The sequence below is a fragment of the Hipposideros armiger genome, unplaced genomic scaffold (assembly GCF_001890085.2).
Source record: "Hipposideros armiger isolate ML-2016 unplaced genomic scaffold, ASM189008v1 scaffold_818, whole genome shotgun sequence".
In the NCBI taxonomy this organism is placed as follows: Eukaryota; Metazoa; Chordata; class Mammalia; order Chiroptera; family Hipposideridae; genus Hipposideros; species Hipposideros armiger.
The window spans coordinates 638,922-650,875 of NW_017732168.1; the positions used below are offsets into that span (position 1 = coordinate 638,922).

Genomic DNA, 11,954 nt, shown 5'->3' on the forward strand with positions numbered 1-11,954 from the left:
GAAACCCTACATTATTTTTTCATTTTAGTTTTGGAGCACCAGCGCTTCTTGCCTGAATCATAATTTAATTTTACTTTAAACAGGGCTTACCCTTTGTCAGTTTTACCTAAATAAAAAAAAAAACCTGACAAGAATTATGCGTTAGAATATTGCATTTTGAATATTAACCTAACATTAATTGTAAATTTGGAGCATATAATGGCCATAACAAACGCTAACCTGATTATCTATGGTAAATTATTCCTTCATATCTTCACTGCCATTGTCATGCTCCTAATTCCCTTGCCGACATAAACAGGAACTTTGCTCTAAGCTCGGTACCTTTCAAAGTGTGGTGGAGTAAACGACTGATTTGTTGCATCGTCTTAAGTTATTGATATTTATTTTTGTTTTTAAGGCATATGAATTTTGCACAATTAAGCTTTTTAAAAACTGGCCCTCACACATGCATAATCACACCTGCAGGGTTGTGGTACCTAAGACAATCTCAAAAATGTAGATTTCACCACATTGCAAGGAAAGGTAAGTCCTGGGAAACCTTGTCTCCCTCCTCTGTGTAGTCTCATCCCAGACCTCTAAACCTGGGACTCTATCACTAGCAGTAGATCTTGACTATTGGCAAGATTTTTCATGACACTCAAATGATCATTAATAAAAAACAGACATAGCTTCATTAGTGCTTCATCAAGAGCAACACCATTATTCTATTCACTACATAGGGGTTTTAGGTTTTTTTGTCTTTCTCTAATGCTAATGAGGGGAAGAGTAGAGGAGACACCAGTCATTTTTGTTCTTTGAACAATGGTTTGAAAAATGAAAGTGTTTTAGACGGTCTTAATTAGTAGACACTGAAGATCTCTATACTAAAACAAGAGAGGGGAAAACTGTTAAGTTGGGAGACAAAAGTCTGTTCTTTGGAATTGTGGTCTGTTTCCTCCTTCAGGAGGTAAATGATGGCTCTGCTGTTACTTGCTATATGACCTCGCATAAATTACTTAATTCTCAGGACTTTAATAGGTTGAGATGCTTTGATGGATCTGCTCTTTGAGCACCTTGTCTAGCTTTAAAATTCTAGAAATACATAAAATCCATTCCAAACTTGGAAAAGAAATTGAATAAGGGGGCAGGATTAGGAAAACTGGGTAGCTTTCTGCTTCTTTTGGGTCAGGTCATCACAGTAGATATCACCCCTGAGATAGTGTGAAACATCTGAGCAAAACCATTTTCCAGGTTGAAATATCTTTGCCATTTTTTTTTGTCTATGCTAATGTTACTACCAGCTCCTATGGGTAAGTCAGCTTCTCAAAAAAAGATGTTTCAGCAAGTTTGTTAGGAAGCAAATTTTTATAAACTTCCATTTTCTTATGGACGCTTAGCATATAAGCTGATATATTCCCTTAAGGGAAAAAATTCATGCATGGGTGTTGTGACCCCCTTGCTTTATTTAAAAAAATTTTTATTTATTTATTTTTTTCAGTACAGTTGACATTCAATTTTTTTTTGTATTAGTTTTAGGTGTACAGCACAGTGGTTAGACATTTATGTAATTTATGCAGTGATCCCCATGATAAGTCTAGTACTCACCTGGCACTATACGTAGTTGTTGCAACATTATGACTATATTCTCTATCTGTACTTTACATCCCCATGACTATTTTGTAGCTATCAATATGTATTTCTTAATCTCTTCACCTTTTTTCACCCAGTTCCCCAATCCTTCTTTCTAGCAACCATCAGTTTGTTCTCTGTATCTACAAGTCTGTTTCTGTTTTATTTGTTCATTTATTTTGTTCTTTACATTCCACACATGTGAGATCATATAGTATTTGTCTTCCTCAGTCTGACTTATTTCCCTTAGCGTAATACCCTACAGGTCCATCCATATTGTCACAAATGGTAAGATTTTATTCTTTTTTTATGGCTGAGTAATATTCCATTATATATATGTGTGACTCCCTCTACTTTTGCAACAATGCTTGATGTACTGTTGATTTTGATCATTTAATAGTCAACAAACGTTGATGGAACAGCTTCTAAGACTTGGGCTAGACACTAGGGATATAGAAATGTACAAAATGTAATTGTTCTCAGTCTGGGGATGGAGGCCAACAAAATAATATCAAAATGCATAATTGTCAAAGTGATCGTTGTAATGGTGGTAGTAATCACCCAGGTAGTGAGTGAGCTGAATTTTGAAGGGTAAGGAATATATAAACTTGGTTCCATTCAAACACATCAGACACTGCCAGGTGCTGGGAATTCTCTAGTGAATAAAGTGTGACCTGGCCTTTAGGGCTCCTACAGTCCAGTAAGAGAACTCATATGTTAGATGATATTGTCACAGGATGCAATGGAAGCATAAAGGAGAGGCCCCTAACAGCCCTGCAGGGGTCAAGAAAGACTTTTAGATGGAAGCTTCTCACAATGCCTCAATATGAGTGTCAACTGTAGTTCTCAGAACTTTGTTTTACCTTCTAAAAATTACAATGAGAAGCCTGACATCATCCTTAATTTCTTAAGTTTGGGACTTCAGACTGTGTAAAACAAAATTATTCTTTATACTAATAATTGTTTCTCTTTTTTCTTTCTCCAGAGAATTATAGAAAAAGGCATACTTTTTACTATTTATTAAAGTATGTTTTCTTAATTTTGGAGGAGAGCATGAAGGGGGATACCAAATATTTTAAGATTTATTTTTTTGGTCTTTTTCATCTCAGTGTTTTTTGATTTATATATTTTGGTTCATTTTTATTTTTTGATTGTTGAATTATCCATGCCCTTTACTTCTTTCTTTTTCTCCTTGCCACTCATTTTAGATTATCTCCTGTTTGCTATCATAACTCCTATGTCTGTAATCAAGAGAAGGGACAGTGGTGAAATTTTAATCATTTTCAGTCCTGATATTTTTTGATAACTGCTAAAATTTTTTGACATATGAGATTTTTGAATTAATGACTAAAATTGTTTTCAAATTATTTAAATAAATACCATGTTGTCTTAGTTTCCCGATTTACTAATGACAAATAATTTCTCATCATTTATCCAAATCTCTTTTTCACTAGAGATCCATTTTTGTATTGTTCATTATAGTTTATCATGAATTTTTAAACATTCATACCAATGTCCAAGTAGAAAAGAGCTAAATTATACCTTTTCCCGTTTAAATTAGGAGATTTAGTGCTTTCTAAGTAAATAAGACATAGCCTTTGTCCTCAAGCAGCTTTGCTCTAATCTTTATGTACAACACAGCTAAACTTAACTTCATCCTTTGGGTTTTCACAACCTTAATCGAGTACAAATGAATGGAGTGTTTATCACATTCTCCACTTTTGCTTCTAATCTCTTCTTTAAAAGTCTCCTCTTCCTTTGTGTAGCAAAGTGTTAATATAAGAATGTCTGTGGCGGGCCGGCCGAGTGGCGCATTGGTTAAGAGCTGGCTTGGGATGCCAGAGGGCCCTGGTTTGGATCCCACATATGAGGGCCAGTGACACTGCCCTCTACAGCTAAGATGCTGAACAACAGCTCAACCTGGAGCTGGGTTGCCTTGAGTCTCTGGCGACGGCGTAGGCTGCAGCCCCTGTGGCAGTGGGTTGCCATGGGCTACCGTGTGTAGCCAGCAGCCAGCGTGAGCGGCCAGCAGCCAGCGTGAGCGGCCAGCAGCCGCAGTGAGCGGCCGTCCAAAAGCCGGCGACTGATCTGCCTCGCCTGGGAAGAGCGCAATGATGGTGCCAACTTAGGCCAGTGAAGTAACGTCCTCCACAACTAGACTAAAGAACAAAACGACAGCAACTTGTCTGTTCCCTTCCCCCAATTCCCCATTAAAAAAAAAACCATAAAAAAAAAAAAGAATCTGTGGCCACCAGAGTAAAATGGCTTCCAACAATAAGAAAGACTTCTCTCCCTAACAAGAAGTCTAGAGGGAGAGCAGATAGAGAGTTGAAGTCAGCAGCTCCCATCAAAAGGGACCTCGGTGTTTTCTCTTTTCCATCATCCAGCCTGTCCTCTTAGGGTGGCTTCCTTCATGACCCCAGCTGGCTGCCAAAGCACAAGGAGTCACATGCAAATGATAACGTGCAGAGGCAGACTTAAAAAGGGTTTCCTTCCATGCTTCTCTTTTTATCAGTGAGGAATATCTTTCTCAGAAAAGCCTCAAGAGACTTCTCATGTCTCACAAGTCAGAATTCTACCACGTCTAAGCTAATCACTGGCAAGGGGCCTAGGATAACATGACAGGCTTAGGTCAATTATGATTCATCCCAGGGGTTGGCGAGAGGGACCTCCTCTTCACAGCATATGATGGTGGAGGTGTGGGGAGACTGGTAGACAGCCAGCAGTGTCTCTTAAAATAATCGTGCCACAATGTTCAATCCACTTGTCTGGAGGTGTATGGGAGGAGAGAGAAGAGGAGCCGTAACTGGTTTTGAAGGGGAAGTTAGAGTTGACTCTATGCTCCTGGTGGTAAAGAGAACTTTTAGACTGTGGACAAAGAAGCTCCAGAAAGCTGTCTACAGTGAAAGAAATCCACTGATTTTTTTTAGCTAAAGGAGAGGTAAGGGCAATTTGTTCTCAATGAGCTCTTTCCTGAGACAATCCCAGCAGCTTTTATAGAGGCTGTGATTTAGAAATGAGGGAGGAAATAGCCATCCTGTGGTGAGTGCACAAGTGTACAGGCTTTTCCAACATGGCCAGAACAAATGCTGGCTTTTGCACGCCCCCAAGTAAGTTAATTAGAACTTACTTGTGGATTTCTTGGCTTGGCTACAGACGCTTTGGTCAAGCCCTGGGAGAAGGGCTTTGCACAACAGAACAGTTAGACGTTTTATCTCTTCTCCATGTGACCTCTAGGGAGCCATCTGGAAAAGGGCTGGAGATGGTCCATCCTGTAGTCAGTTCTGGTCTTGCATTGACACCAGAGATTCTCTGCAGAGAACCTGCAGTGAGCACCAGTGCTGTTTCCAGCCTTGAGACATGTGCTCGAGCCTTTTCTGTTTATTTTATTTATACAGATGGAAAAGTCATTGAATTCACATGACTATTAGATGTTTTTTATTCTGGTAGTATTTGTCTTCAAACCTCCTACTTCTGAAATTTCTGCTTCTTCTGTTACTTAGGAAAAAGAAAAGGCAGCTTGCATAATTTGTTATGGTACCAGCATTGAAACACTGCAGAGAAGTTGTCACCACAAATGAAAATATAATCTAGACTGGAGCCAAGAATAGCATATTTGCCAAACAAAAAATGTCTGAAATACTTTTACTCTTATTTGTTCTTTGTTTATTATCAGTATTATTATTTATTATTCATTCTTTGCTTATTATCTGTATATAATGCTCCTATGCTTCTAATGTTTATAAATGAAGTCAGTTTTGAAAAGCATAGGAAATAGAATTTATCTATAGGTTATATAATAAATGTTTAGCTTCATTATTCAGTATTCAAGGCACTTCACTTTGTCTAGGAATCACTATATCCTAGCCATCTTCAGGAGTATAGATAAAATAGGCCAGAATTTTAAAAGAGGACATTTTCTTTGTTTCTGTCCCTGTGCAAGATGGTGTTGGTGCCCTACCTGTATCCCCTGGGCAATTACTATTTCCTATGCATGGACCCAGCCCCCAGCTGCCAGCGCCTGCAGTTCTGCCTGAGGCCCATCTCTGGCCAGTAGGGTCCCCTGTCTCCAGCAGGGTGGTGGAGTAGGGCTGTTAATACTCCCAGGGAGCAGCCTTAACTAGTGAATGAAAGGAGCTGGAGAACTCAGAGGGGTGTCTACACTGGCTCCCAGAGTTCCTCCACAGGGCAAGCCACCTTGCCCACAGTGGTGTCCAGCTTGGTAACAGGCCCGAGAAGGGCCTCCCTCTTTTCATGTTATATAAAGCTTAAATGCTTTTTATTTTTTATAAAAATGGGGATACATCAATGGGTGGGGAGGAAGAAAGGAAGGAGTAGTTTGTGAACCTGCTAGTTTTGCCGATATTTTTAAAAGTACCCCTTCCTGTAACATTTTCATTTTATATTTTGTAATGTATACTGTAGGAGTCTGTGTGTGTGTTACTCTAAAGCATACTATATATATATATATATATATATATATATATATATAAATTCTTAGTTTTTTTTAAGTAGGTTTTCTTTTTTTTTTTTAAAGTCACATGCTTATTAACTTTCATAGCCTATTCAAGTAATGCAAATGCAGACATTCCTCTACTGGGTGGTAACTACATAGGGCAAGTGGAAAAGAATGATAATTCATTGCTGTTGCTACTTGGAACCCACCTGGGGAAAAGGCAATTAAGCATACCGCCGACTAGTTTCCATGTGCAAAAATGAATGTCCCGGAGCTCTGGTCTGCATTTTCGTCTCTCCTCAGAGAAGGGTTAGGCATCCCCATACCCAATTCCCAATGCTATTATTGCATTTATTATAAAGTTAGTCAACTATTTTTATACTTGTTGGCCTCCTCCACGAGACTGAGCTCTCTGGAGGGCAGGAGTTTTATCTTTTTCACCTTTGTGTCCCTAGCACATGACACTGTGTTTGGCGTACAAAAGTCGGTCACTAGCAGGTGAAATAGCTGAAGTGCAGAATTTTCTATTTTAAGGTATTTGGTAGTGGCTGCCTGGGGCCTGGTGCGGAGTTTGAAGTTGGCTCTGCAGGAGTTTGCTCCCCAGTTGCTGGTGTCTGCCGTGGGCACGTGCACTGTGTCACTGTGTCAACTGAGCCCCTGCTGTGTCCAAAAACTCTGCTCCATGCTGGTAATCAGGGGTAGAGAGGAAAAAACAAATAAAGCAGAGTCCTCGTCCTCAAATGAGCTGAGGTCAGGGGTTTAATTGTTAAAAACAAAAGCAGTTCTTGGAATATAGCATATAATGATGACCCATAAGATATTTCTGTCCTTTTCCTCCGAGCACAGTCATTAAGAATATGCTCTTGAATTGCTGAGACAAGGCAAAACAGCTGGAATAAAATAAAACTCCATCTGATATACCCTCTGCTAACGTCTGCGATTTTTCTTCCAGCTGCACCTTTAAGTACCTTTAGTTCCTGGCTTTTCCAGTTTTTATCAATGTGCCACTTGAATGCATATCACTCTCTGACATTATACTTTTTCATGCCCTTTACATTTTAAAGTTATATGTCATATTAAAGGGGATATAATAACTTTCCAAGGGATGTTTTCCTCTCATGATATTTCTATCCATAAATGGAGAAAGAAACTGTGGCCTTAAATCCTTTTAAAAAGCCTGTTTTAAGACTCAAATAAATAAAAATTAACCTAATGAGTCAAACCTTTGGAGGTTTAACTTTTCATCCCCCAAAGGATTTATAGTGATTCGTGCTAACACATGCGTGCTTCTGTCATGAATAACTGCATTGGTCGGCACTCCCAGGTGCAGATAAGAACAGCCACCCTCTGTGCAGTTTAAGTAGAAAGGGGCTTGTTCTGGAACACAGACAGCTCATAGCAGCAGTGGGAGGCCTGGGGCAGCAGGCTGATGGCTAAGTTTCCAGAAACAGTCAGTCAGGACCACACCTCTGAAGTGACCTGCTGCCACTGCCCCCAGCGCCATGCTATTTCCTATGACACCGGTATCAGCAAAAGGGAGGCCCAGTGCCCACCCTGTTTCTTCACACAACTCACACCCGAGGCAAAGTCTTGGGTGGGTGCCGCTGACTGGTGGAACCTAGGTCACATATTGACGTACTGACACCCCAGCTCGAGGGAGGCGGGAAATGTAGGGTTTGTTTGGTGACTGTTTGGTTTTATCTACCTGAAGAAGACAGGACCCATGGTCCTGGGACCTGCTTCAGTGTAGGGAGGCTGTCTAACGATGCTGGGCAGCCACGAATGACAGGGGTCTGTTATGATAATGTCTCATGAAAATAGAAGTAGGCAAATTGTGTAAACTAGCCTCTGCTGTATAAAAAAACGTGCAGCAAAAAGATGGAAATACACAGAACTGTTAATGTTGATTTGCTCTGTGGTAGATTGTGGGTAATGTGTTCCTTATAACTATGGACACCCAGGTTGCCCCTATATCTTGTCTACTGTAAACAATGCTGTAATGAACATATAGATGCGCACATCTCCTCAAAGCAATGTTTTGGGTTTCTTTGGATAAATACCCAGAAGTGGAATTACTGGGTCCTTCTTTGTCTCTTGTTATAGCCTTTATTTTAAAGTCAATTTTGTCTGGCATAAGTATTGCTATACCAGCTTTTTTTTTCATTTCCATTTTTATGCAAAACGATATTTTTCCATCCCTTTACTTTCAGTCTGTGTGTATCTTTTGATCTGAAGTGTGTCTCTTATAGACAGCATATATAAAGGTCTTGTTTTCTGATCCATTCAAGCCACCTTATGCTATCTGCAACAACATGGATAGACCTAAAGGGTATTGTGCTGAGTGGAGTAAGTATATCATGTGATTTCACTTATATGTGGAAACTAAAGAACAAAATTAACAAACAAACAAAACAGAAACAAATTCATGGATACAGAGAACATTTTGAGGGTTACCAGGTGGAAGTGGATTGGGGGGATTGGTGAAAAAGGGAAAGGGATTAAGAAGTACAAATTGGTAGTTACAAAGTAGTCATGGGGATGTAAAGTACAGCATAAAGAACATAGTCAATGACATGGTAATAACTAGGTATGGTGGCAGATGGGTGTCGGGGTGATCACCTGGTAAGTTATATAAATGTCTAATCACTATATTGTACACCTGAAGCTAATATAATACTATATGTCAACTATAATTGAAATATTTAAAAAAGTATTATAAATTTCTATAATAAAACTATATTTCTTTATAAAGTAGAAAAATGAGAGTTTTCCATTTAAGAAAGTATTCATTAAAATAATTGCTACTTTGCTAGGAGATGAAACTCTACCTTAAAAGTCCTGAGCAGATTTAATAGTATCCCTGTTAAACAAGTAAATGCTAAATTCTTCCCCCTCCCCCCCAAAAAAACCAAACAAACAATAAGCAAACAATTACTCTCTTGTTTAAGCTGAGGTTAAAATCTATTTCCTGTGGCTTTGCCTCAGTGGGTACAGTAGCTGCTGCTCACATTAGAATTATACCATTTTAAATCAGTTGGGCCTCAGACATCATTTACCCTAACTGTATAGCATTTGTCTCAATTTGAAGTTTTAAAAAATACAAACATATATATATATACACACACACAATCGTGCACACTTATCTGTTTAATATCTGTCTTCTCCAGGAGCCACAAGGGCAGGGACCACGAATCCCCAGTGCCCATGACACCATAGTCATACTGTAGGTACTGACTACATATACATTTGCAGTGCATGGTTGCTGATGGTTAAATCACAAGGGAAGGGACCCATAGCCATTATCTCTAGACTAACTGTGAAGCCTTTAGTCCCAGCAGCTGACTGGCCCTCACTGAGATGGCCGTGGCTGCATGGGATGTCATTCTGGTCCTTCTGAGCACCTCACTGGAGATTCTAGAGCTCTTGAGCCCATCGACTTCTTTGCCCCTTGAAGACCGTTCTCTCACTCCTGCCCCTTGCTGAACACCAGAAACTGTGAGTGAGCGTCCTCCTATTTTCTGTGGCCTGCTTTGGGAAGAGCATACATAGGTCTTCTGCTCCCAGGCCCCCGACCCATCTTAGAGTTCTGTTCCTATCCCCCTCTGTGGACCCGGCCTCGGGGACATGAACTCAGGGGCTCAGCAGTACCTAACATTCTTGTCTCCTTTCACCTGGTCCAAAGGGTCTCTTTCTCACCTGGGGGCAGGGAGGACCCTCACCCACTGTCCGGTGTTTCTCCACATCGTTCCTCTTTGGCCTTGGTCTCTCCTTTGGAAAATCAAAAGCCAGGAATTTGAGTCATATTCTCTGTAGCTTGTGACGTCATGTTTTCCCTGAGGTAGCATATGCTGCTGTTTCAATGTGGAAAATGTGAAAGGATACGAGGAAATTTGGGGAAGAATACCCCCCCCCCCAGATATCATCTGCCCCATTGTACAAAAGGTGGGCCCATTTTCAGGGAATGAAATTAGTTATAGTTGCCCCAGTTTCCAAAGTCACTCTCTAAAGTTCGTGAGTTCACCACTGATTCTAGAAGGAAAAAAGAATGCCACTCAGGAGAGAGAACAGAAAGTCTGCAAAATGAGTGAGTCTGCAGAGATGCCTGTTTTTCCTGCTGTCTTAAAGTTTCCCCCAAACAGTTGGGGGTCTGATAAAGTAAACACCTGTCATGTTATTTAAGAGTGGGTGACAGACTGAGAGTCACTGTGCAGGTGACAAGCTGTCCTTGACTTGATAAGTTCCCATGCTGTCTTTGGCTGATATGGATCTCCTATTAAGTGATGTGTGATGAGAGTTCCCTGTCAGTTCAAGTGACACAATTTTAGGTAAGGAAGGGGTAATGTCTCGGTGTCAGCTAGAGTTGGTTGTATTAGATGTCATCCCACCTTCATCTGCTGAGCTGTGGGCAAATGAGATTTTATGCTTTATCATCAGTCTGCCAGGCGGGGGCTCAGGTAACTCTATGTAAAATCTCATGCTCTGTTGCACAATAGTTGATGTCTGCAAGGAAAAATAAGTATGTTGAAGTTTTTCATAGCATTTGTTCCTTCATAGCAAGAGAACATTACAAGTTTGCGTAAGGCTTTCTGTTGTCACTTTGACTTTTACAGCTGCATGTTAGCTGGGGCACAGTAAATTACTGGACAAGCACGAGGAGGATGCCATTGAGCTCTGCCTGCTGCTTCGACATCTTCAGAAGTTACAGTAAAACATAGCTGAGTGTGCCATTGCCAGCCCCTTTTAGTACGCTGACAGTCTGAGATGCTACTCAATAACACGAGGTCACTTTTCACCAAACTCTTGATAGAACAGTTTTTCTATAGATTATGTTACCGAGCAAGCATTTCTCTAGCATCCACTTCATTATCAAGTAGGGGCCAAATACCCTCCTTAGGTATTCTATACCTAATAAAACTAATAAGGGAAAAGGAACCAAATAGTCCAGCTTTCTAAACTGCAGTCACAGTCAAAGGCACTTGTAAATTCCAGAGCGGAGCCTGTGGGGCTTCGGGTGAGGAGCCCTCCTTTCTAATGCGTTTGGCTTGTTCTTTAATGGAAACAGCCAGATCCTGCTGTGGTTGTCTTTTCGGGGTGGGATGAATTCAGAATGGGAAGACCACAGACATTGAAAAATAAACACTAGATTTTTACATTTTTTAATCGGTGTTTTAGAATTGTCTTGTCAATTACCTATTTGACAACAATTTTTTTTTGTAACTTAGCATTACTAAGTTGTTTTGGGAGGCGTTTGACTTAGTTTTCCTAGCGAAGATCCCTTTCACACTCATGCTTCATCAGTTTGTCAGATTTTAGCGACAAACTTACAATAATGAGCACAACTGGCATAAACAAGTTTGGGGATAAACACAATGAGCTGGGTTAGCACATATCTCAACTGAAGGTCAGAAATGGGGTGCCAGGGAGCCCCTACGATCCCCAGGCATTCTCTATGGCAGAGGCACCCTGCAGCACGTGTTAGGGAGGACAAGGACGCTGGTTAATCCATGAGCTGGTTAACGGGCTTTAATTAAGAGAGTTTCTACTATAAGTACATTTTCATTAATATGCATACATAATAACTCTTAAAGAACATTTTTTGCAAAATGATTTCTAGTATGGGTCCTGTAGAACCTGCCTTAATGAGTAACTAAAGCTCACTTATAATCAGCGGAATCTGTCTACACACATAATTGGTGCTCTAAAGTGCTTTTCCCTGGCAGTCTCATTTCCACCCTGGTACTGTAATTGGTTTGTTCATCAGACTATTTTTTTTTCCTAGATGGGAAGAGATAATGTTTTGGTTTACTCTTCATTGAGTTATCACAATTTTTAAATTAATGACTTGGAGGTTTAATGAGCTCCTGTTCCATTTATACATGCTCGAGATCCT

The 11,954-nt window shown here is 40.2% G+C and overlaps 1 protein-coding gene across 2 annotated transcripts in view; it reads left to right on the plus strand.

The window, feature by feature from the left end:
• NEK11 (NIMA related kinase 11) overlaps positions 1 to 11,954 on the plus strand; it is a 217,400-nt gene that overhangs the window by 56,863 nt on the left and 148,583 nt on the right. The window lies entirely within an intron of this gene.